The sequence below is a fragment of the Triticum urartu genome, chromosome 3 (genome assembly GCF_003073215.2).
Source record: "Triticum urartu cultivar G1812 chromosome 3, Tu2.1, whole genome shotgun sequence".
NCBI lineage: Eukaryota > Viridiplantae > Streptophyta > Magnoliopsida > Poales > Poaceae > Triticum > Triticum urartu.
The window spans coordinates 222128120-222153714 of record NC_053024.1 but is presented as its reverse complement, the minus strand read 5'-3'; positions in this window follow the sequence as shown (position 1 = coordinate 222153714).

Here is a 25595-nt window from a genome sequence, read left to right as displayed (position 1 = left end):
AAACCATGAGTAGGGCAATTACGTATCATTAATTTCATTCTCTCCCAAGCTTGTGCAACATGTTCATGATCAAGTTGTTTAAAGTTCATAATATCGTTTCTAAGAGAGATGATCTTAGCGGGAGGAAAAATACTTAGAGATAAAAGCATCTTTGCACTTGTTCCATGAATCAATACTATTCTTAGGCAAAGATGAAAACCAAGCTTTAGCACGATCTCTAAGCAAAAAAGGAAATAGCTTCAATTTAACGACATCATTATTGACATATTTTTTCTTTTGCATATCACATAAATCAACGAAGCTATTCAGATGAGTAGCGGCATCTTCACTAGGAAGGCCGGCGAATTGATCTTTCATAACAAGATTCAACAAAGCAGTATTAATTTCACAAGATTCAGCATCGGTAAGAGGAGCAATCGGAGTGCTAAGGAAATCATTATTATTGGTATTGGTGAAGTCACACAATTTGGTAGTATCTTGAGCCATCGCGACAAACAAGCAATCTAATACACGAGCAAACAAGAGCAAACGGGCGAAAGAGGCAAATAGAGAGAGGGGATAGAGAGAGAGGGCGAATAAAACGGCAAGGGTGAATTGGGGGAGAGGAAAACAAGAGGCAAATGGCAAATAATGCAATGCGAGAGATAAGGATTGTGATGGGTACTTGGTATGTTTACTTTTGCGCAGACTCCCTGGCAACGGCGCCAGAAATCCTTCTTGCTACGTATTGAGCTTGCATTGGTTTTCCCCGAAGAGGAAGGGATGATGCAGCAGAGTAGCGTAAATATTTCCCTCAGTTTTTGAGAACCAAGGTATCAATCCAGTAGGAGGCCACGCTCAAGTCCCTCGTACCTGCACAAAACGATAGCTACTCGCAACCAACGCGATTAGGGGTTGTCAAGCCCTTCACGATCACTTATGAGAGTGAGATCTGATAGATAGAATATTTTTGGTATTTTTGGTATAAAGATGCAAAGTAAAAAGTAAAGGCAAAGTAAATAGCAAAACGGTATAAAAGTGATGGAGATTGATATGATGAGAATAGACCCGGGGGCCATAGGTTTCACTAGTCGCTTCTCTCAAGAGCATAAGTATTCTATGGTGGGTGAACAAATTACTGTTGAGCAATTGATAGAATTGAGCATAATTATGAGAATATCTAGGCATGATCATGTATATAGGCATCACGTCCGTGACAAGTAGACCGAAACGATTCTGCATCTACTACTATTACTCCACTCATCGACCGCTATCTAGCATGCATCTAGAGTATTAAGTTAAAAATAGAGTAATGCCTTAAGCAAGATGACATGACGTAGAGAGATAAATTCATGCAATATGAAATAATACCCATCTTGTTATCCTCGATGGCAATGATGCAATACGTGCCTTGCTGCCCTTTCTATCACTGGGAAAGGACACCGCAAGATCGAACCCAAAGGTAAGCACTTCTCCCATGGCAAGAACTACCAATCTAGTTGGGCAAACCAAACGGTTAATTCGAAGAGACTTGCAAAGATAACCAATCATGCATAAAAGAATTCAGAGAAGATTCAAATATTATTCATAGATAGACTTGATCATAAACCCACAATTCATCGGTCTCAACAAACACACCGCAAAAAGAAGATTACATCGAATAGATCTCCACGAGAGAGGGGGAGAACTTTGTATTGAGATTCAAAGAGAGAGAAGAAGCCATCTAGCTACTAACTATGGACCCGAAGGTCTGAGGTAAACTACTCACACTTCATCGGAGGGGCTATGGTGATGTAGAAGCCCTCCGTGATGACGGCCCTCTTCCGGCGGAGCTCCGGAATAGGCCCCAAGATGGGATCTCGTGGATACAGAAAGTTGCGGCGGTGGAATTAGGTTTTTGGCTCTTGTTCTGATCGTTTGGGGGTACGTGTGTATATATAGGAGGAAGAAGTATGCCGGAGGAGCAACGAGGGGCCCACAAGGCAGGGGGGCGCGCCCTAGGGGGGGGCGCCCCCACCCTCGTGACCGCCTCTTTTGTTCCTTGGAGCAGGGTCCAAGTCTCCTGGATCATGTTCAGTGAGAAAATCACGTTCCCAAAGATATTATTCCATTTGGACTCCGTTTGATATTCCGTTTCTTCGAAACACTGAAATAGGCAAAAAACAGCAATTCTGGACTGGGCCTCCGGTTAATAGGTTAGTCCCAAAAATAATATAAAAGTGGAAAATAAAGCCCAATATAGTCCAAAACAGTAGATAATATAGCATGGAGCAATCAAAAATTATAGATACGTTGGAGACGTATCATTGGGATATCACAATATCTCTTATTTAATTAATGCATATATATACTTGGTAAAGGGTGGAAGGCTCGGCCTTATGCCTGGTGTTTTGTTCCACTCTTGCCGCCCTAGTTTCTGTCATATTGGTGTTATGTTCCCGGATTTTACGTTCCTTACATGGTTGGGTTATAATGGGAACCCCTTGACAGTTCGCTTTGAATAAAACTCCTCCAGCAAGGCCCAACCTTGGTTTTACCATTTGCCACCTAAGCCTTTTCCCTTGGGTTCTGCAGACTCAAGGGTCATCTTTATTTGAACCCCCGGGCCAGTACTCCTCTGAGTGTTGGTCCAAACTAGAGCACCGTGCAGGGCCATCCCTTGGCAACTTGGGTTACGTCGGCTCCTGTACGCTTAGCTTATCTGGTGTGCCCTGAGAACGAGATATGTGCAGCTCCTATCGGGATTTGTCGGCACAACGGGTGGTTTTGTTGGACTTGTTTTACCATTGTCGAGATGTCTTGTAACCGGGATTCCGAGCCTGATCGGGTCTTCCTGGGAGAAGGAATATCCTTCGTTGACCGTGAGAGCTTGTGATGGGCTAAGTTGGGACACCCCTGCAGGGTTTTGAACTTTTGAAAGCCGTGCCCGCAGTTATGGGCAGATGGGAATTTGTTAATTTTCGGTTGTAGAGAACTTGAAACTTAACTTAATTAAAATGCATCAACCGCGTGTGTAGCCGTGATGGTCTCTTCTCGGTGGATTCCGGGAAGTGAACACGGTGTTGGAGTTATGCTTGACGTAGGTTGTTCTAGGATCACTTCTTGATCATAGATTCTCGACCGTGCTTTGCCTTCTCTTCTCGCTCCCATTTGCGTATGCTAGCCACCATATATGCTAGTGCTTGCTGCAGCTCCACCTCATACCTTTTCCCTACCTATTATATGTTGGAAATATGCCCTAGAGGCAATAATAAAAGGATTATTATTATATTTCCTTGTTCATGATAATTGTCTTTTATTCATGCTATAATTGTGTTATCCGGAAATCATAATACATGTGTGAATACATAGACCATAACATGTCCCTAGTAAGCCTCTAGTTAATTAGCTCGTTGATCAAAAGATAGTCATGATTTCCTGACTATGCACATTGGATGTCATTGATAACGGGATCACATCATTAGGAGAATGATGTGATGGACAAGACCCAATCCTAAACATAGCACAAGATCGTATAGTTCGTTTGCTAGAGCTTTTCCAATGTCAAGTATCTTTTCCTTAGACCATGAGATCGTGTAACTCCCAAATGCCGTAGGAGTGCTTTGGGTGTACCAAACATCACAACGTAACTGGTGACTATAAAGGTATACTACAGGTATCCCCGAAAGTATCTGTTGGGTTGACACGGATCAAGACTGGGATTTGTCACTCCGTATGACGGAGAGGTATCTCTAGCCCACTCGGTAATGCATCATCAATCATAATGAGCTCAAAGTGACCAAGTGTCTGGTCACGGGATCATGCATTACGGTACGAGTAAAGTGACTTGCCGGTAACGAGATTGAACGAGGTATTGGGATACCGACGATCGAATCTCGGGCAAGTAACGTACCGATTGACAAAGGGAATTGTATACGGGGTTGCTTGAATCCTCGACATTGTGGTTCATCCGATGAGATCATCGAGGAGCATGTGGGAGCCAACATGGGTATCCAGATCCCGCTGTTGGTTATTGATCGGAGAGCCATCTCGGTCATGTCTACATGTCTCCCGAACCCGTAGGGTCTACACACTTAAGGTTCGGTGACGCTAGGGTTGTAGAGATATGTATATGCAGTAACCCTAAAGTTGTTCGGAGTCCCGGATGAGATCTCGGATGTCACGAGGAGTTCCGGAATGGTCCGGAGGTAAAGAATTATATATAGGAAGTGCTATTTCGGCCATCGGGACAAGTTTCGGGGCCACCGGTATTGTACCGGGACCACCGGAAGGGTCCCGGGGGTCCCCGGGTGGGGCCACCTATCCCGGAGGGCCCCATGGGCTGAAGTGGGAGGGGAACCAGCCCCTAGTGGGCTGGTGCGCCCCCCTTGGGACTTTCCCCTGTGCCTAGGGTTGGGAACCCTAGGGTGGGGGGCGCCCCACTTGCCTTGGGGGGCACTCCACCCCCCTTGGCCACCGCCCCCTTGGGAGATTGGATCTCCAGGGCCGGCGCCCCCCCTTGGGGACCCTATATATAGAGGGGGGAGGGAGGGCAGCTGCACCCCATGCCCCTGGCGCCTCCCTCTCCCCTCCAAGACCTCCTCCTCCTCCGTAGAGAACGGCGAAGCCCTGCTGCGGTGACTGCTGCATCCACCACCACACCATCGTGCTGCTGGATCTTCATCAACCTCTCCTTCCCCCTTGCTGGATCAAGAAGGAGGAGACGTCACGCTGACCGTACATGTGTTGAACGCGGAGGTGCCGTCCGTTCGGCGCTGGGATCTCCGGTGATTTGGATCACGTCGAGTACGACTTCCTCATCCACGTTCTTTGAACGCTTCCGCGCGTGATCTACAAAGGTATGTAGATGCAATCCGATCACTCGTTGCTAGATGAACTCATAGATGGATCTTGGTGAAACCGTAGGAAATTTTTTGTTTTCTGCAACGTTCCCCAACACTATAAGCTTAAATAGTCTTGATCGCGAGGGTGTGAGATTGCTGAGTCCCCGTGACTCACAGATTACTACCAAAACCAGTTTGCAGGTGCAGATGATACCGTGCAGGTGACGCAACCGAGATCAAGGAGGAGCTTGATGAAGACCTTGTTCGTTACGTTGTTCCATTTCCAGTAGATCAGTTGTGGAGCCCGGTTGGGGCGATCGGGGATCTGTAGCATTAGGGGTAGTCTTCTGTTATTTTGGTTCCGTAGTCGGACCTTGTTTGTATCTGGATGATGTAATGCTTTATTCATGTATTGTGTGAAGTGGCGATTGTAAGCCAACTCTGTACCTCTTTCTTATTCGATACATGGGATGTGTAAAGATTACCTCTCTTGCGACATTGCCTTCAATGCGGTTATGCCTCTAAGTCGTGCTCCGACACGTGGGAGATATAGCCGCATCAAGGGTGTTACAAGTTGGTAATCAGAGCCATCCCCGACTTAGGAGCCCCCTACTTGATCGAATCGCTAGCGTTGTTGAGTCTAGAAAAAAAAGTTTTGAGTCTTTTAGGATTATATATATATCGGAGAGTAGCATTCTTTTTACTCCTTAGCCTCTTCGTCGCTCTGGTGAGGCATCCCGACGTAGAGTTTTGACTCTTCTCTTCTCAAATTTCACGCGGGTATCTTGGAATCGTTCCGATGGTTTTGTGACGAGAACATTGTTCTTGGTGCCTCCTGACATTTAGGGGTTGTGGCAGTGTCCCGGGGAGTTGAGCTCCGAGGTGTTGTCGTCACAATTTTATCGTTGTAGTTCTGGAATACCTGAGTTTCGCCGACATAGAAAATCTCTGTTGTGCAGTTGTTGGTGAGATAACCTCGATGCCACCCAGTACTGGGGCAGGAGTTCGGGAGTATTGCCATAACTTGTATAACAGATGCTTTTCGAAGGTTGAGGTAAACGATTTCCGAAGGTTTCTTGGTTATGTGTTGAAGGATGGATACAGTTGGATGTAGGATTTGCTAGTTTTGGGTGAGATATTATGCTTCCCCTGTATCCCCAACACCTGATTGCATAACTGGAAAGTTTTGGGAGTTTATAAGTGGGAATTCAAGTAGCTCTTAGGATATCTTTCCGACAGATGTATGATATAAAATTGGGGTTCGATGTCTAATGGTCCGCCTATCTACGGTTGGTTTTACAGTGGTCTCATTGTGTCTTAAAGATTCCTTGGCTATGCTGACTCGGGGACGCTTCGTATGTCATGTGCACTGCCTTGTACATGATGGTGCTGTACGATCGAGCCCGTGTAGGTCCCACCACGAAAACTTCGGACGAAATCTCTATTATATGTTTGTTCCGGCTTAGTTTGGAAGCCAATCCTTTTGTTTTTGTTTTGAGTTGTGGTATTCGAGTTGCTTCGATGTCAAGTGTTGATTCCATACCTTCCTAAGTGGTGTTCTCATATTTCTATGTGAATACCAATCCTTCTTGATAATCGAGATTGTCATGTCAATCCTTCTCAACCGGCGTATTTCTCCTCAAGTGGATCCAATCTTTTTCAACAATCTCAAGACCAACTCTAAGTATTCTCAATGTTGTTTGTTTCATCCATCCCAAGTTTCCTTTGTTTTCCCGCCCACCCACCCCTTTTTCTTCAAGGAATCAGATTTCTAATCAAGTATCCATCTTATGGATGTGAAGTCTCTCCATTCGTTTCCGTCAATGTTTTATCCGGTGATTCTCAGGAAGATACTAAGGAAGCCTTCAAGTTCATCATTGTTCGTTCTCTTTCTCCTCCGGTGGATTCAATTCAAGCTTTGTTGATCATATCCCTTTTTCCTCGCTTCAAATGCTTTCTCATGCCGGTGCACCTCTCAACTATCCTTTTCTCACTATTCTTTTGTTCCGGAGTGCTGAAGACATGTCGAAGAGTGTTTCCACTTGTATTCGTTCAAGCTCTTTCAAGATTGTTATCTTATTCAAGCCATTTAATTCAACCGGCGCAGTCTATCTTTTAAATCGCTCAAAGGTGTATCTTTTGAGTGGGCCCTAACCCACAGGTCTTTTCCGAGGATCTTACCCGACTCTTCTAAATTTCCCGGAGTTACTCTCAAATTCTTTTCCAAGTTTGACGTAAGAATGAGTCATCATCATCAAATGCCTTTTCTCCAAGATCTTTCAAATCCTATTCATTGTTGATTCAACCTTTATATTCTTTGTCATCTCGGAGTATCTCAACAATTCATGGTGGTGTTTCTCGTCATCATTCTCAAATTTTGAAGATCGAAGAAAAGTTTCTCTTAAATCTTGTTCCATTCTCTTCAAGATTCGTGATTCTAGCTTGATGCCATCCTCTCATAAATTATTTTTGATTGGGAGATATTCTTTTCACCCTTCCGGAGAAATTCAGGAGTCTTTTTAGTTTGATTCTCCAAAGGCCATCATTTCGAGATTATTCATTACAACTTTCAGCTCTCATTTTCAATTCTTACCGGTGCATCCTTTCAATAGTTCCGGGATCTCTTCGTTCACTTGTATCAATTCATTCGTTCACTTGTATCTAAATTCTCTAATCAGCTCGGGATCTCTTCGTTCACTTGTATCTATTCTCTCAGGTATCTTCGTTCACTTGTAAAGTGTTCTCTAATCAGCTCGGGATCTCTTCGTTCACTTGTATCTAAATTCTCTCAGGTATCTTCGTTCGTTTTCAAATTCTTCCCGGTGATTCATTCCTTTACTTTGTTCGTTTTTCAATTCTTACGGTGGTTCGTTCAAGAGTTCTCTTCCTATGTTCTCATATCAATTCATTCGTTGTTTAAATCCTACCGGTGGATCATCGAAGGCCTCTTCAAGTTCACGCAATATCTATCTTAATCTTTTTTTACGAGAATAAGTTGTATGCCAAATCCGTTGCTTGCCATCAATTTAATTGGTGAAGGATACGCGTTACATAATTCTTATTCTTGTTTCATCTAAGTGAGTAATTTCGTTTCCCGGAGGTTCATCAAAATTATTCATCTCAATTATTCATCTTTCTTTTCCCGGAGTTCCGAGGTTTTCCGTTTTATCTCGCCGCGAAGCTCCATCTAAATAATCGCAAGGCTTCACCTTGTGATTTCAACTTCTCTTTCCTTTTGTTTGATCATCCTTTTGTTACCGGAGTTCTTCATGGATGTTCTACATGATGGTTCATAAAGGATTTAATTCCTTCTTGAAGTGTTCATCAAGATTCTTTTTAGAGGAGCTCAAGTTTTCTTCATTTTGCAATCCAGAGTGCAATTCTTTCTACCGTATCATTGGAGGTGGTATTATGTCATTCTTGATAATTTGAGTTCATGTTTCATGATTCACATGTTGTTAAGAATGAGGTATTTTAAATCCATCAACCTCTTCGTTGGAGTTATCTTGTGTCTTGTTTCACCTAAAGCCTTCCCTAAGGATTGTTGCTCATAAATGTCCCAAGTTCTTCATCTATCCTCCCGGTGAAATAAGTTTCTCGTCTCCTTGTTCATATCTATCCAATCTATTGTTTCCGTTAGTGGCAGAATTTCATCTCAAGTTCTTGAGACGTTTTCCATAAGCCCACAAAAAGTTTATTCGTTTCGTTGTTGATAACCAACAACTCCGTTCTAGCTTTTGCTGTAAGCGTGCTCTCTCAAGACCTTGTTTTTCTCCTCCGTTCATTCCATTCCATTCTCTCATTTCTTCCGGAGGCATTGTGGTGTTGCTCTCTTCAAACCTTCTTCTTGTTCTTGTGAGGATCTTGTTCTTTTCTTGCTTATCAATTTAAACTGGAGTGTTGGGCCTTTATGCTCAAGTCCTTTTCATCCTATCAAGCCTTGCATCTCTTTTCAACCGGAGTGCCGTCTCAAATTGTTCTTACCCCTTGTACCATTCTTTCAATAGTTCCGGAGGGAGTATGTTTGATCTCATCAAGTATCCTCTCATCTTGTCAAGTTCATGTTCATTTCCTTCCATTTTCAGTCGGAGTGCTGCCCTACTTATATCATTCTTATTCCTTCTCTATTTTGTTTTGACCTTCTCTATTTTGTTTTGACCGGAGTGGCTTCAATGTCTGTCTTGTCACTTAAGCTCATCTTTTTCGCCGTATTTCTGGTTCCTTGTCCAACAGAGTGATTTCATTTCGTTCATCTCCATTGTATTCTTTCTTTCAATTTGTTCAACCTCTCAAGGTTCATGGTTTCACTCGTTTGTCAAAGAAGCAACTTAGTTTTACCTGTTCTCTTCCTCTTCTGTTTCCCTCCGGTGCCATTCTAGATCACGGGACGAGATCCTCTCGTAGTGGTGGAGTGTTGTGACGCCCCGAGACCGATGCTCAAGAAGACTTCCATATGTTTCGGGTTTCGCCGTGTGTTTCTTTTGTGCCTGCCCTTTTATTTTTGCATTGCATCATGTCATCATGCCATCATCTCATAAATCTTTTGCAACTCTACTAAATAAATTGCCTGGATCTTCGGTCCATTTAAACCGAGGGAATTCACATGGTGATTCTCTTTATAACATATCCTCCCGATATTAGGGAGCTATTTTAAATATTCCATTCTTTTGGAGTTAACCATAACACATGTGCAAAAATAATCCTCATGCCCATTTCCACTTCGAGTTTGACCTTCAAATCTTGTCCACAATTCTGTATCTCTTTTATCGGGGCTCCTCTAAAAAAACCGAACATTTTTGGACCTTCCAAACCTCCACTTCCTATTCACCCATTTGAATTTAATTCAAATGTGTTTGAAACTAAACCTTGCATCCATGCCCACTCCTATTTTCTTGGATTAAACTCATTTTTCTGAGTTTGAGAATATTAACCCCGTGCCTAATTCTTTCTCCTACCATCTTCTTTTCTCTCTTTTCTTTCTCTCTTGTTTTTTTCTTCTCTGTAATGGAAAGGAGGGAAGAGGGAGATATTTTTTCTCTCTTTTCTTTCGTTGAGTCCCGCCGGCCCGGTCCCTAGGCCCAACTCCTGCGGCCTAACCTCGCCGGCCCAAGAGGCCTGCCCGATCTCCTCGTTCCCCCCTGCTCGCTAGCCTTTCCTCGATCCCCTCCTCCCTGTCTCCCCTCTCGTGCCGCCAGGAGAGGAATGCCCGATCCCCTCGCATCTCCCCTCACTCCCTCATTCCTCCTAGCGCCGTCACGCGTAGAGGATGGAACTGGTGCCCGATCCTCCCTCCTCTCGATCTCTCCCATCTCCCTGTGCTCTTCTCCCTCTCCTCCCTTGCAGGCTCCCTGGGTCGCCTTGCCTTGTCGCCGGCCCTTGATCCACCACGTCATCGTGCCTCCTTGCCATGGCCTCCTCCTCGCCTTGAAACCCTAGCGCCCCTGCAGTTTCTCCTCCTTCGCCAGGCGCCGCAGGCCGCCGCCCTGCACCCTCGCGCCCCGAGCTCTGCACGCCGCCTCCCTGCGCAGGAGCTCTGCCGTAGCCGCCAACCTCCCGCGCCCTGTCCTCGCTGGGATCCACCAGGGAGCCGCTTGAACTCTTCTGTGCCGCCGCTCCTTCTTTGATTTGGCGAGGTCCAGCCATCCCAAGCACGCCGCCCGCCCGACCTCTTTTCCCTGCTCCTCCTCGTGCGCCCGAGGTCCGTGGCACCTCCAGCCTCCAGGAGCTTCGCCTCCCTTGGTCCACACTAAGGGCGAGGGTAGCCATTCCGTCCTGCTACCGCTCTTCCCGTGCAGCGCCGCGCGACGCGCCCAGTATCCATGGCCGCGCCTCCTCGCCGCCCGGACCCGTCGTCCTCAACGCCGCCTCTCCTGCTCGTTGACCAGCGCCATGAACCGCAGCTCTTTGTACCGACTTCCGAACCGCAAGACCAAGAACATCCACCGACCTGAGCGTTCCCTGGATACGTCAAGGTCGACTCCATCACAAAGAACTACTACATGTTTGACCCTGGATATCAGATTGCGAAACGCCAAGTACCTCTTTAGTTCGGCAAGACCGGCAAGTTCGTCTTCACTGAACATTCACACGACCGCAACTGGTACCTTGATCCGCTATGTTTTGGACACGCCGAGTTCCTCGAAGGTACCGATGCCTAGAATGTCTCAAGACCCGGATCGACAAGCACCACCCCCGTCAAGTACTACTACAAACCCCGAGAATTCGGATGCATCAAGTCCCCGAGGAGACCCGTTTTTCGTCAAGTTCGACTACCGTAGCGCCGAAGACCTTGGATGCTCGAACGAGTACCGAACGAAACGCCAAGTACCACTATCACCGAGTACGACTACTTCCACGATGATACGAGAACAACTACCATCGACCCTCGAAGCCTCCATGGATGTCAAGTCCCTCGTCGTGATCCCGAACATCTATGGAAAATTGTGCAACTAAGAATGTGAATGACTACCGCCGCCAAGATCACGAGTACCTCTACCGTCGTCATGTACCCCTACTTCCACTACGAACATCCCGAGAACGTCTAGTTCCCCTACACCGCATCGAACTCGAACCCCTCCGATAACGCACGCTTCGAAGGTATAACCCCGAGACGACCGTCCGAGAACGTTTGCATGTGTTGTATGAGATGCACCCGTTGTCTGCACCGTGTCCGAGTTGTCACTTGCTCGGTCCTTCTTTTTTTGCCACTAACCCGTGGGGACCCGGTATCCGGGAGCACCCCACCGTTCATGGCATGACATGCTCCCGTCACTTTCTTTTGCACCGACATCTCAATGAGTTGTCGGAACCGGAATGTTGCCGTGGCACCGCTTCGTTATCGTCGCCGTGGCACCCCTTTTGTTTCCGCCACGATGGCAAATGCCTCATATCTTATCATGTCAACTTTTTCATAAAATTGCATCCAACTTGAATATGTCATCTGCATCATGATAATAACATTTAGATGGTTAAAATTGTTGTTTTCATTAAATTGCTAAATGCATATGAGGATTTACCGGAATCATTGTTTGATGTTTCCGGCCTCTTTTAAACTTGCCTAGTTAGGTAGTTTTATTATGCTTTTCCTCTTTCCATGTTTAACAACATTTAATATTGCTGAGTACCTAAATGAGAGAGTACTAAATAAGTCATGTGGTGTTTCGTCAATATGCAACGGAGTTGCATATTGAGCTCCACTTAATTTGTAGAATTGCTTGTGCACTTTGCCATGCCATGCCTCATTAAACTGGACATGCATCATACTTGTTGTGCATCATGCCATGATTATGTGATGGTTGTTTACTATGTTGTTTGCTTCTTTCCGGGTTACTTCTCCCGTTAGCTTCGGTTTCGTTCCGGAGTTGTGAGGATTCGTTCGACTACGTCCATTTGTCTTCTTCAGGGAGTCGTTCTTCTTCCTTGCAGGATCTCAGGCAAGATGACCATACCCTCGAAATCACTTCTATCTTTGCTTGCTAGATGCTCGCTCTTTTCCTATGCCTATGCCGCGATACCTACCACGTGCTATGTCATGCCTCCCATATTGCCATGTCAAGCCTCTAACCCACCTTGTCCTAGAAAACCGTTGTTTGGCTATGTTACCGCTATGCTCAGCCCCTCTTATAGCGTTGTTAGTTGCAGGTGAAGATGAAGTTTGTTCCATGTTGGAACATGGATATGTGGGATATCACAATATCTCTTATTTAATTAATGCATATATATACTTGTTAAAGGGTGGAAAGCTCAGCCTTATGCCTGGTGTTTTGTTCCACTCTTGCCGCCCTAGTTTCCGTCATATCGGTGTTATGTTCCCGGATTTTACGTTCCTTGCACGGTTGGGTTATAATGGGAAACCCTTGACAGTTCGCTTTGAGTAAAACTCCTCCAGCAAGGCCCAACCTTGGTTTTACCATTTGCCACCTAAGCCTTTCCCCTTGGGTTCTGCAGACTCAAGGGTCATCTTTATTTAAACCCCCGGGCCAGTACTCCTCCGAGTGTTGGTCCAAACTAGAGCACCGTGCAGGGCCATCCCTTGGCAACTTGGGTTACGTCAGCTCCTGTACGCTTAGCTTATCTGGTGTGCCCTGAGAATGAGATATGTGCAGCTCCTATCGGGATTTGTCGGCACAGCGGGTGGTTTTGCTGGACTTGTTTTACCATTGTCGAGATGTCTTGTAACCGGGATTCCGAGCCTGATCGGGTCTTCCTGGGAGAAGGAATATCCTTCGTTGACCATGAGAGGTTGTGATGGGCTAAGTTGGGACACCCCTGCAGGGTTTTGAACTTTCAAAAGCCGTGCCCACGGTTATGGGCAAATGGGAATTTGTTAATGTCTGGTTGTAGAGAACTTGAAACTTAACTTAATTAAAATGCATCAACCGCGTGTGTAGCCATGATGGTCTCTTCTCGGCGGAGTCCGGGAAGTGAACACAGTGTTGGAGTTATGCTTGACGCAGGTTGTTCTAGGATCACTTCTTGATCATAGATTATCGACCATGCTTTGCCTTCTCTTCTCGCTCCCATTTGCGTATGTTAGCCACCATATATGCTAGTGCTTGTTGCAGCTCCACCTCATACCTTTTCCCTACCTATAAGCTTAAATAGTCTTGATCGCGAGGGTGTGAGATTGCTGAGTCCCCGAGACTCACAAATTACTTCCAAAACCAGTTTGCAGGTGCCGATGATACCGTGCAGGTGACGCAACCGAGCTCAAGTAGGAGCTTGATGAATACCTTGTTCGTTATGTTGTTCCGTTTCCAGTAGATCAGTAGTGGAGCCCAGTTGGGGCGATCGGGGATCTGTAGCATTAGGGGTAGTCTTCTTTTATTTTGGTTCCGTAGTCGGACCTTGTTTGTATCTGGATGATGTAATGCTTTATTCATGTATTGTGTGAAGTGGCGATTGTAAGCCAACTCTGTACCTCTTTCTTATTCAGTACATGGGATGTGTAAAGATTACCTCTCTTGCGACATTGCCTTCAATGCGGTTATGCCTCTAAGTCGTGCTCCGACATGTGGGAGATATAGCCGCATCGAGGGTGTTACAGTATTGGAGTCCGGAATTGTTCCGGGGGTACCGGGTGATGACCAGCGTGTCCGAAAGGGGTTTCGGAAGCCCCGGGAAGCGTTGGGGGGCCTTATGGGTCAAGGGGAGGGGGCACATCAGCCCACTAAGGGGCTGAGCGCCCCTCCCACCCCATCTCACGTAACCTGGAGAGGTGGGGGCGCCTCCCCTAGGGCAGCCACCCCTCCTGACTTGGGGGGCAAGTTTCCTAGGGGTGGGGCGCCCAAACCCATCTACGGTTTCCCCCGTGGCCGCCGCCCCTACCCTAGGGAAACCCTAGGGCGCCTCCTCCTCCCCCCTTCCCCCTATATATAGTGAGGGAGAGAGAGGGCAGCTGCACCCTTCCCCTGGCGCAGCCCCTCCCCCTCTCCTACACCTCCTCCCCCTCTGTAGCGCTTGGCGAAGCCCTGCCGGAGAACCACGAGCTCCATCACCACCACGCCGTCGTGTTGTCGGAGTTCTCCCTCAACTTCTACTCTCCCCTTGCTGAATCAAGAAGGAGGAGACGTCCCCGGGCTGTACGTGTGTTGAACGCGGAGGCACCGTTGTTCGACGCTTAGATCGGAATCGACCGCGATCTGAATCGCTGCATGTACGACTCCACCAACCGCATTCTTGTAACGCTTCCGCTTAGCGATCTTCAAGGGTATGAAGATGCACTCCCTCTCTATCGTTGCTAGTATCTCCTAGATTGATCTTGTGACACGTAGGAAAATTTTAAATTATTGCTACGTTCCCAACAACAATGCCTTTATTAACCATAAAGTGGCACTTCTCCCAATTCAAGACAAGATTTGTTTGTTCACATCTCTGCAAAACTCGATCAAGATTGCTTAAACAATATCATCAAAAGACTTCCCATGAATAGAGAATCGTCCATGAAAACCTCAATAATCTTTTCACAAAAGTCAGAGAATATAGTAGTCATACATCTTTGAAAAGTAGCATGTGCATTACATAAACCGAAAGGCATATGTCTATAAGCATAGGTTCCAAAGGGACAAGTAAAAGTGGTCTTTTCTTGATTAGGTTGAGAAACAGGTAATTGTGAAAAACCAGATATCCATCAAGGAAGCAAAAATGTGTGTGCTTAGACAATCTTTCAAGCATTTGATCAATAAAAGGCAGAGGGTAATGATCTTTTCTAGTTGCTTTATTTAATTTTCTGAAATCAATTACCATTCTATAGCCTGTAATAATTCTTTGTGGAACAAGTTCATTCTTATCATTAGGAACAATAGTTATACCTCCTTTCTTAGAGATACAATGAATAGGACTTACCCATCTACTATCAGCTATAGGATAGATTATACCTGCTTCCAGAAGTTTTAAGATTTCCGTTCTTACCACTTCCTTCATTTTTGGATTTAACTGACGTTGGTGATCAACAACGGGTTTAGCATCAGGTTCCATATTAATTTTGTGCTGACATAGAGTGGGACTAATGCCCTTTAAATCATCAAGAGTATATCCAATAGCAGCTCGGTGCTTCCTTAGAACTTTCAATAATCTTTCTTCTTCATATTCTGAAAGGTTAGCACTCATAATAACAGGATATATCTTCTTTTCATCAAGATAAGCATATTTCAAAGTGTCTGGCAATTGTTTTAATTCAAACACAGGGTCACCTTTAGGTGGAGGAGGACCTCCTAGAGTTTCAATAAGCAAGTTGTGTTTAAGAAGAGACGTTGTTCAAAGAAAATCTTATCTATTTCATTTATTTCATGCATATGTAAATCATTTTCATGGTCTAGCAAATATTGTTCTAATGGATCAGTAGGTGGCAGATCAATAGAAGCAATACCAATTAATTCATCTTTACTAGGCAATTATTTTTCATGAATCTTTCTACTAAACTTGGAAAAATTAAAATCATGAGACTCATCACCAAAACAAACGCCGGTAGTTTGTTTCTTACAATCTATTCTAGCATTAACGGTGTTCAAGAAAGGTCTACCAAAGATAATGGGACAAAAGTCATCTTGTGGGGAACCAATAACAAGAAAATCAGTAGGGTTTTTTATTTTCCCACACAAGAATTCAACATCTCTAACAATCCCAATTGGTGAGATAGTGTCTCTATTAGCAAGTTTAATAGTAACATCTATGTCTTCTATCTCTGTAGGTGCTATGTCATTCATAATTTCTTGATATAAGGTGTAAGGAATAGCACTTACACTAGCACCTATGTCACATAAACCATGATAACAATGATCTCCTATTTTAATTGAGACAACGGGTGAGGGAGTCCTGGATTAAGGGGTCCTCGGGCGTCCGGCCTGTGTGACATGGACCGGACTGTTGGGCCATGAAGATACAAGATAGAAGACTTCCTCCCGTGTCCGGATGGGACTCTCCTTTGCATGGATGGCAAGCATGGCATCCAGATGTATTATTGCTACCTCTTGAGCACTGCGTTGGTTTTCCCTTGAAGAGGAAAGAGTGATGCAGCAAAGTAGCGTAAGTATTTCCCTCAGTTTTTGAGAACCAAGGTATCAATCCAGTAGGAGACTACACGCAAGTCACCTCACACCTACACAAACAAATAAGAACCTTGCAACCAACGCATAAAGGGGTTATCAATCCCTTCACGGCCACTTGCAAAAGTGAGATCTGATAGAGATAATAAGATAAATATTTTTGGTATTTTTATGATATAGATTGAAAGTAAATATTGCAAAGTAAAATAGAATGGAAACTTATATGATGGAAAATAGACCCGGGGGCCATAGGTTTCGCTAGTGGCTTCTCTCAACATAGCATAAGTATTATGGTGGGTAAAAAAATTACTATCGAGCAATTGATAGAAAAGTGCATAATTATGAGAATATCTAGGCATGACCATGTATATAGGCATCACGTCTTCGACAAGTAGACCGAAACAATTCTGCATCTACTACTATTACTCCACACATCGACCGCTATCCAGCATGCATCTAGAGTATTAAGTTCATAAGAACAGAGTAACGCATTAGGCAAGATGACATGATGTAGAGGGATAAAATCAAGCAATATGATATAAAACCCATCTTCTTATCCTCAATGGCAACAATACAATGCGTGCCTTGCTGCCCCTACTATCACTGGGAAAGGACACCCCAAGATTGAACCCAAAGCTAAGCACTTCTCCCATTGCAAGAAAGATCAATCTAGTAGGCCAAACCAAACTGATAATTCGAAGAGACTTGCAAAGATAACAAATCATACATAAAAGATTTCAGATAAGAACCAAATATTGTTCATAGATAATCTTGATCATAAACCCATAATTCATCGGACTTTGAATAGATCTCCAAGAAGACCGAGGAGAACTTTGTATTGAGATCCAAAGAGAGAGAAGAAGCCATCTAGCTAATAACTACGGACCCAAAGGTCTATGGTAAACTACTCACACATCATCACAGAGGCTATGGTGTTGATGTAGAAGCTCTCCGTGATCGATTCTCCCTCCGGCGGAGCTCCGGAAAAGGCCCCAAGATGGGATCTCTTGGGTACAGAAGGTTGCGGCGGTGGAAATAGGGTTTCGTGGTGCTCCTGGATGTTTTCAGGGTATATGGGTATATATAGGAGGAAGAAGTACGTCGGTGGAGCTACGAGGGGCCCACGATGGTGGGGGCGCGCCTACCCCCTGGGCGCGCCCTCCTGCCTCGTGGCTCCCTCTTTTATTTCTTGACGCGGACTCCAAGTCTCCTGATGAGGACATCTCTGCCACAGTTGCACCCACCGCGACATCAGTTATTCCATCTGGACCTATGACTAGAGCACGAGCGAGACAGATAAATGACCAGGTACTATCGCTCCTTTGTACATATGATTTAACTAATGAGAATATTATATTACACTCATGTTTGGATTTACTTGTACTCAGAAACGAAGGTGTTGGAGAGATAAGGAGGAAAAGCCGCATGCAGATGGAAGATGAAAAATGTTGCACGTTGATTCCACAAGCAGCAACACTATTGACATGCAAGAAGGTACCTAGCCACGTACGTGCTGAAGTGCAAAAGGAGGAGAAGGAGTATTAGGCTTCCTGGACCGGAGAAGGCCACGTTCGCGTGCAGCCCACACCGTCAACAGCTAAACAAGGAAATAAACTACATGTGGGCCGGCTCATGATTCTGATTTCTTTCAAGTCGTAGCCGACCAGGATTCGTCTACGCGCAGGCGGCCGTACTCTAATAAATAGTTAGCTACTGTTAGGTTTAGATCTCGGGTTTTATTGTATTGTTTAGCAATCGCTACAATTTCGCATCTACGAGACGTGTAGGACTACCGCCTTGTCAGATCCATAGTGGAACCCCAACTTTTCATCTAGTTCGTGTGCTCAGTTTATTATCCGCAATTTCAGTTGCAATTCACCTTTGTTCTTGCCGGTTCTTCGGTTTCTTGCAGGAACTTGAACCTCGTTGTTCAGGTTGATCGTGCCTACGGCAAGGTCAATAACCATCGGAGATTGGTTTAGCGATTGTCGAGGCGTATCGTCGGGTACGGTATAGCCGGATCGTCAAGGTCAAAATCCACCAAATCGATAATTATCCCCACTCTCATCAAAAGATCGGGCCGCCGTCACATCAAGTGGTATCAGTTTTCCGGTTCATCGGTGAGAGAATTACAGTTTTAGTAGATTAGTTTCTTTTGTCCTATAAACCCACGAAAAAGCAAAAAAAAAGAGTATAGATTAGTTCATCCATTACGCCTACCTTTTTTTAGCCTTTAGCAATTTTTGCATCTAGTACCTGTGTAGTTGAATTTTTGGTTGCATCCATCCTAAAATTAGTGCTGGTTTAGATTAGTTTTGGGAGAAAATCATCTACTAGATCGAACCTTGTTTTTGACCACCATATTTTCTGTCGCAAGTTCAGTCGTAATTTGACCAAAAAAAAGAAATAGATAGCGATCTGTGGTTTCCAATTTCTGTTGAGTCGGGCGTCTGTATCCCTTTGCTACAGTCTATTTTTTATCAGGCGCTGATTCGCATTGCAGATCTCCGCACGTACATCCACGCTTCATCCATACACGCTCCCGCGAGCTGCCAGACACCCAGGCACCTCGTCTCTGTTGCCCCGTGCCGCTTCACCAGAGGAAAACACGCTAGCCGCCAGACACCCCGCGCTGGTTGTCTGACTCCACGCGTGCCACCACAAATCTCTAGTACTACTCCTAGCTAATCACAACGCCCAAACACTTCTAGCTAGCTTGTTGCAATTTGTTCAGCAGTTTTGCATTTTTTTCTTGAGGTTTACCTTGTGTCCGTGATTTCTGCTAGCAACCGGCCTGAGTAAAAGAAAAAAAAAGCGAAGCAAAAAAAAAGACAAAAAAAATGATAGACAAAAAAATAGAAAAGAAGGGTTGCAACATTCAGGCCGGCTAGCACTCTTGGTGCAATCTCTTTTGACGTTCAGAATTGTTCCTCTACTATACACGTGATACTTGCTGGACATTTTCTTTTGTCGCTCTTGATCGCCATACGCTACGTTTATACCTCACTTATATCTAGCTATTTAGAGCTATTATATTTTTATCGGTTTCCCCTCACTTGATTCAGTATCTAGGCTTAGATTGTTTTATCTCTTACTAGTCGACTGCCAGCACTAGTTAGGAGTTTGAGCAATTATTCAGCTTGCATTACTTTTTGCTTAATTGTGCCACATATTGTGAGTTGAGGAAACCTTCACCAAGCTCCACTTCCTATATCGTATCTTGTTCGGTCCCTTGGTAATCGCTATATCAATCTTTTGATCACTTTTGACATCGCCAACGGCCGACAACCACTGCAGCACGGTAAGAACTGGTAAGAGCTTGGTAATTGCTCGAGAGTTGAGAGACATTTTCCACCGCCTCACTATAGTTACTATAGGAGCAATATACTTGTGATTTTGTTTTTGTTCCGTCCTAACCATGGCAGGTGACGACGACAACATGAAAGCCACGGTGGCACGCCTTGAGGAGGATGTGCATGCATACACCGAGCGGTTCACATCGTTCGAGGGCGCACTTGATAAGCGTCTCAAGTCGATCGAGGATAGCAATGAGACGTTCACCCAAACACTTGCATCTATTATGAAACGTCTTGATGCCCAGGATGCCCGTCTAGGTGCCGCCTCCACTTCCGCTCCGCATCTTCCAGCCACCAACATAGGTCTGCAACGAGCTCGTCGGGTACTCCCAGGAGACCCGGGGCACCCTCTTTCATACATCGATGCCGTCGACCAGCCCCGTCCTCGCAACGCCAACTCGATAGCCGACAACATCCAAGATGACAACTATGATGGTGATTCTGAGGATCCTGATGCAGTTAATGATAACAATGATCGTGATCATCGTCGACTACGCAATAATCAACAAGGTATGGGACGACACCAGCGTCCTCAGGTACGTGGCCATGACGATTCTTTGGGTAGAATTAAATTTATCATGCCTCCTTTTGATGGGAAATATGATCCAGATGTTTATCTTGACTGGGAATTACTAGTTGATCAAAAATTTGCTTGCCATGATTTTCCTGATGATAAAAGAGTTAGGGCTGCAACTAGTGAGTTTAGTGCTTTTGCTTCTGTTTGGTGGAGAGCACATTGTCGTAAACATCCTAATAATATTCCTGCCACTTGGGAAGCTTTGAAATTAGTAATGCGTCACCGTTTTGTTCCTGGATATTATGAACGTGACTTGCTAAATAAACTACAACGCTTGAACCAAGGATCTAAATCTGTGGAAGACTATTATCAAGAATTGCAAATAGGCATGTTACGTTGTGGTTTAGTTGAGACTGAGGAAGCCTCTATGGCTAGGTTCTTGGGTGGATTGAATAGAGAAATTTATGACATACTTGCTTATAAAGATTATCATTCAATGACCCGTTTATTCCATCTTGCTATACATGCTGAACATGAAGTGCAGGGTCGTTCCAGACTGCGTCCTAATTTTTCTGCAGGTCGTACTTCCACATGGGCGTCGCGCACTCCTGCTGCCCCGTCCACTCGCACCTCTACAACAGCACCTGCAACCTCTCGACTGGGGCCTTCTTCATCAACTTCAGCATCACACACTTCGGCACCACTGAAGAGTACTACACAAATTCCAACAAAAAGTTCATCGTCATCGTCCGCTTCCTCCAAAAGAACAAAGGATATCCAATGCCACACTTGCAAGGGATTTGGCCATGTCATGAAGGAGTGTCCTAATAAGCGTGTATTGATCATCCGTGAAGACGGCGAGTACGACTCTGCTAGTGATTTTGATGAAGACACATATGCCTTGCTTGCTACACATGAAGACGATGACACAAGACCGGAGCAAGAGGAAGAACATGTGACCGCTGACGACGCCGATAAGTACATGAGTCTTATATCACATCGTGTCCTTAGTGCTCAGATTGTCAAAGCAAAGAAGGATCAACGTCACAACCTCTTCCACATCAAAGGAGTCGTCAAGGAGCGTTCCGTTTGAATAATCATTGATGGAGGAAGTTGTAACAATTTAGCAAGCATTGACATGGTGGAGAAGCTCTCCCTACCTTCGCGACAACATCCACAACCATACTACATTCAATGGTTTAATGATGGTGGAAAGGTAAAGGTCACACGCATGGTGAGAGTTCCTTTTTATTTAGGTTCATACCATGACACTATTGATTGCGATATTGTGCCTATGCAAGCTTGTTCTATGTTACTAGGAAGGCCATGGCAATATGATAAACAATGTTTACATGATGGTAGAACTAATCAGTACACTCTCACACATAAAGGAAAGAAAATCATTCTACACCCTATGTCTCCTGAGCAAATTTTAAAAGATGATCTTGCTAGGGCTAGTAGAAACACAAATATTGAGCATACTCAATCTGAAAATCAGAAAGTTGTTGATGAGTTCGAACAATTTAATAAGCTGCACAAATCTGATCCTAGCACATCTAAAGAAATTAAATTGAAAGGTGTATCTTTCTTAGCTACACGTGCTGAAATTTTTGAGTTAGATGCTCTTACTGATGAATGTTATGCTCTTATTTGCAAAGAAGTTTTGTTTTCAATTGAGGATATGCCTTCTTCTTTGCCTCCTGTTGTCGCTAACCTTTTGCAGGAGTATCATGATGTTTTCCCAAAGGAAGTACCACCGGGGCTGCCACCTATGAGAGGAATTGAACATCAAATTGACTTGATACCTGGCGCCTCATTGCCCAACCGTGCGCCGTACCGGACTAATCCAGAGGAGACTAAGGAGATTCAGCGACAAGTTCAAGAACTACTTGAAAAAGGTTACATTCGTGAATCCCTTAGTCCATGTGCTGTACCAATTTTACTTGTTCCTAAAAAAGACGGTACTTCACGTATGTGTGTTGATTGTAGAGCCATCAATAATATTACAATTCGATATCGTCATCCTATTCCTAGATTAGATGACATGCTTGATGAACTCAGTGGCTCGGTTGTGTTTTCTAAAGTGGACTTGCGTAGTGGCTACCATCAAATTCGCATGAAACTAGGTGATGAATGGAAAACTGCTTTCAAAACTAAATTTGGTTTATATGAGTGGTTAGTTATGCCTTTTGGATTGACTAATGCACCTAGTACTTTCATGAGACTAATGAATGAAGTTTTGCGAGCTTTTATTGGATGATTTGTGGTAGTATATTTCGATGATATTTTGATTTATAGCAAGTCACTAGTGGAACACTTAGACCATTTGCGTGCTATTTTTTTTGCTCTGCGTGATGCACGTTTATTTGGTAATATCGAGAAGTGCACTTTTTGCACGGATCGAGTCGCTTTTCTTGGCTATGTTGTGACAGCGTAGGGAATTGAAGTTGATAGAGCCAAGGTTGAAGCGATCCAGAGTTGGCCGACCCCTAACTCGGTCACACAGGTATGAAGTTTTCTTGGACTTGCTGGGTTCTACCGGCGGTTCGTGAAAGATTTTAGTACCATCGCAGCGCCGCTCAACGAGCTCACAAAGAAAAATGTGCCATTTGTTTGGAGCGACGCACAAGAGGAAGCCTTCACTATTCTTAAAGATAAGCTTACACACGCCCCTTTGCTGCAATTACCTGATTTTAATAAGATGTTTGAATTAGAATGTGATGCTAGCGGCATTGGTTTAGGTGGTGTTTTATTGCAAGAAGGAAAAGCAGTAGCATACTTTAGTGAAAAGCTCAGTGGGCCTAGTCTGAATTATTCAACATATGATAAAGAACTTTATGCACTAGTTCGGACTTTGGAGACATGGCAACATTATTTATGGCCTAAGGAGTTTGTCATACATTCTGATCATGAATCCCTCAAGCATATTAGAAGTCAAAGCAAACTGAATCGTAGACACGCAAAATGGGTTGAATTTATTGAATCCTTTCCTTATGTTATTAAACACAAGAAAGGGAAGGAGAATGTTATTGTCGATGCCTTGTCTAGACGCTATACTATGTTATCACAACTTGACTTCAAAATTTTTGGACTTGAAACTATAAAAGAGCAATATGCTAATGATGTTGACTTTAAAGATATATTGCTCAATTGTATAGAGGGTAGAACTTGGAACAAGTTCGTCATTAATGACGGATTTGTTTTTCGCGCTAACAAGCTATGCATCCCAGATAGCTCTATTCGTCTTTTGTTGTTACAGGAGTCGCATGGAGGAGGACTTATGGGACATTTTGGCGTCAAGAAGACAGAAGACATCCTTGCTAGTCATTTCTTTTGGCCAAAAATGAGAAGGGATGTGGAGAGATATGTTGCACGCTGCACGACATGCCAAAAAGCTAAGTCACGCTTGAACCCACATGGTTTATATATGCCTCTTCCTGTTCCTAGCACTCCTTGGGAAGATATATCTATGGACTTTGTATTAGGACTGCCTAGAACACGTCGGGGGAGGGATAGTATATTTGTTGTTGTCGATAGATTCTCTAAGATGGCACATTTTATACCTTGTCATAAAAGTGACGATGCTACTTACATTGCTGATTTGTTCTTCAGAGAAGTAGTTCGTTTACATGGTGTGCCAAATATAATTGTTTCTGATCGTGACACAAAATTTCTTAGCCACTTTTGGAGGGTGTTGTGGACAAAATTGGGGACTAAGCTTTTATTTAGTACTACATGTCATCCTCAAACAGATGGTCAAACTGAAGTGGTTAATCGAACATTGTCTACTATGCTTAGGGCTGTTTTGAAAAAGAACTTAAAAATGTGGAAAGATTGCCTGCCTCATGTAGAGTTTGCTTATAATCGTTCAGTTCATTCTACCACAAAGTTATGTCCTTTTGAGATTGTTTATGGATTTATACCTCGTGCGCCTATTGATTTATTACCCATTCCATCTTCGGAGAAGGTAAACCTTGATGCGAACGTTTTTGATTTATTACTCTGGAGTTGTTATTGCTCATGTCATCTTCGAGAAGGTAGAGCCTGATGCTAAGAACGTCGATGCTCGTATGAATAGCAGGTGAGATAGGAGTAAGGAAATAATTAATGAACGCATGATGCAGTTTGGTAACTTGCTGTATCGTGGTGGAAATAGTCTGTGTTTTGACCAGTAGTTTATATGTTGTTTAATGTTGCGAAAAGACGTTTTCTGCTATTACAAATCAAAATTAGATGCTTTTCGTTACCTGATGGTATCCTTTAAGTATAGAAATAATTATTGAGAAGCTTAAAGCTGATTTGCTGCAGTAATTATTTCGGTTTGTCCTACACATTTAATGTAATGCAGACAGTGGTGGATGTGACTAACGTTTAATTTTGGAAGCATGAAGAGTCCGGAGTTCTTCGAGGGTAGACTTCATTGCAAGAAGGGGGTAGATTGGAATGTTCGTACATGTGGTGTGGGTTGTTCGCCTTTTTCAAGTCTCTCACGCGGACAGTGCAGTTATTCATCTTGGACTATTATATAGAGCGAGCGAGACATGATAGAATACGCAGGTACATGCCTGGTTGTACATTATGATTACTATGAGAAATATATAGGCGTCATTTTGTATTTTTGTATTTGTGCAGGTATAAGGGTAGAGATAAGAGAAAAAGCGCTATGCAGATTGGATAGATGAAAATAGTGCATTGACGTTGATCGTCCACATTAGTACAGATTATGACATTGACAAGAGTCCATAGCCATGTACTGCTGAATTTTGAAAGGTAAGAGGAGGTATTAGCTTTCCTGGTATTCGGAGAAGTGCGGTGCGTGCATCTCACACGTCAACTAGCTAATAACAAGTTGAAATAAACTAGCATGTTGGTCCGTGCATGATTTTCTGGATGTTGCTTCAAGTGGTCAGCGAACCAGGTATTCGTGCTACGGCAGGGCGCGTGGCGTATCTATAAATAAATTATTAGTTCTACATGTTAGTTTTTAGATCTCTGGGTTTTATATTTGTATTGTTTTAGCAATCCTGTACGATTCGGCATCTACGAACGGTAGTCGACTACGCCTTGTAGTGATATCCACAGTGAAGCGTACCAATCTTTTTCGATCTAATTTCGTTGTCAGTGATATAACGAATTTCAGTTTTGCATCCCTTTGTTTTGCCGGTCGTCGTTGTTGCGGAACTTGAACTTCGTGTTCAGGTTGAGTCGTGTGCCTAATCGGCAGAGGATAGACGACGAAGATGGTAGCATTGACGAAGCGTAGTCGGGTACAGTTCATAGCCCAGATGTCGGTCAAGTTCAATAGGTCCACGAAATCGATAATTATCTGCCCATCTATCGAAGTCGTAAGTGGATCGCGTGTGAATGATTTCCTGTT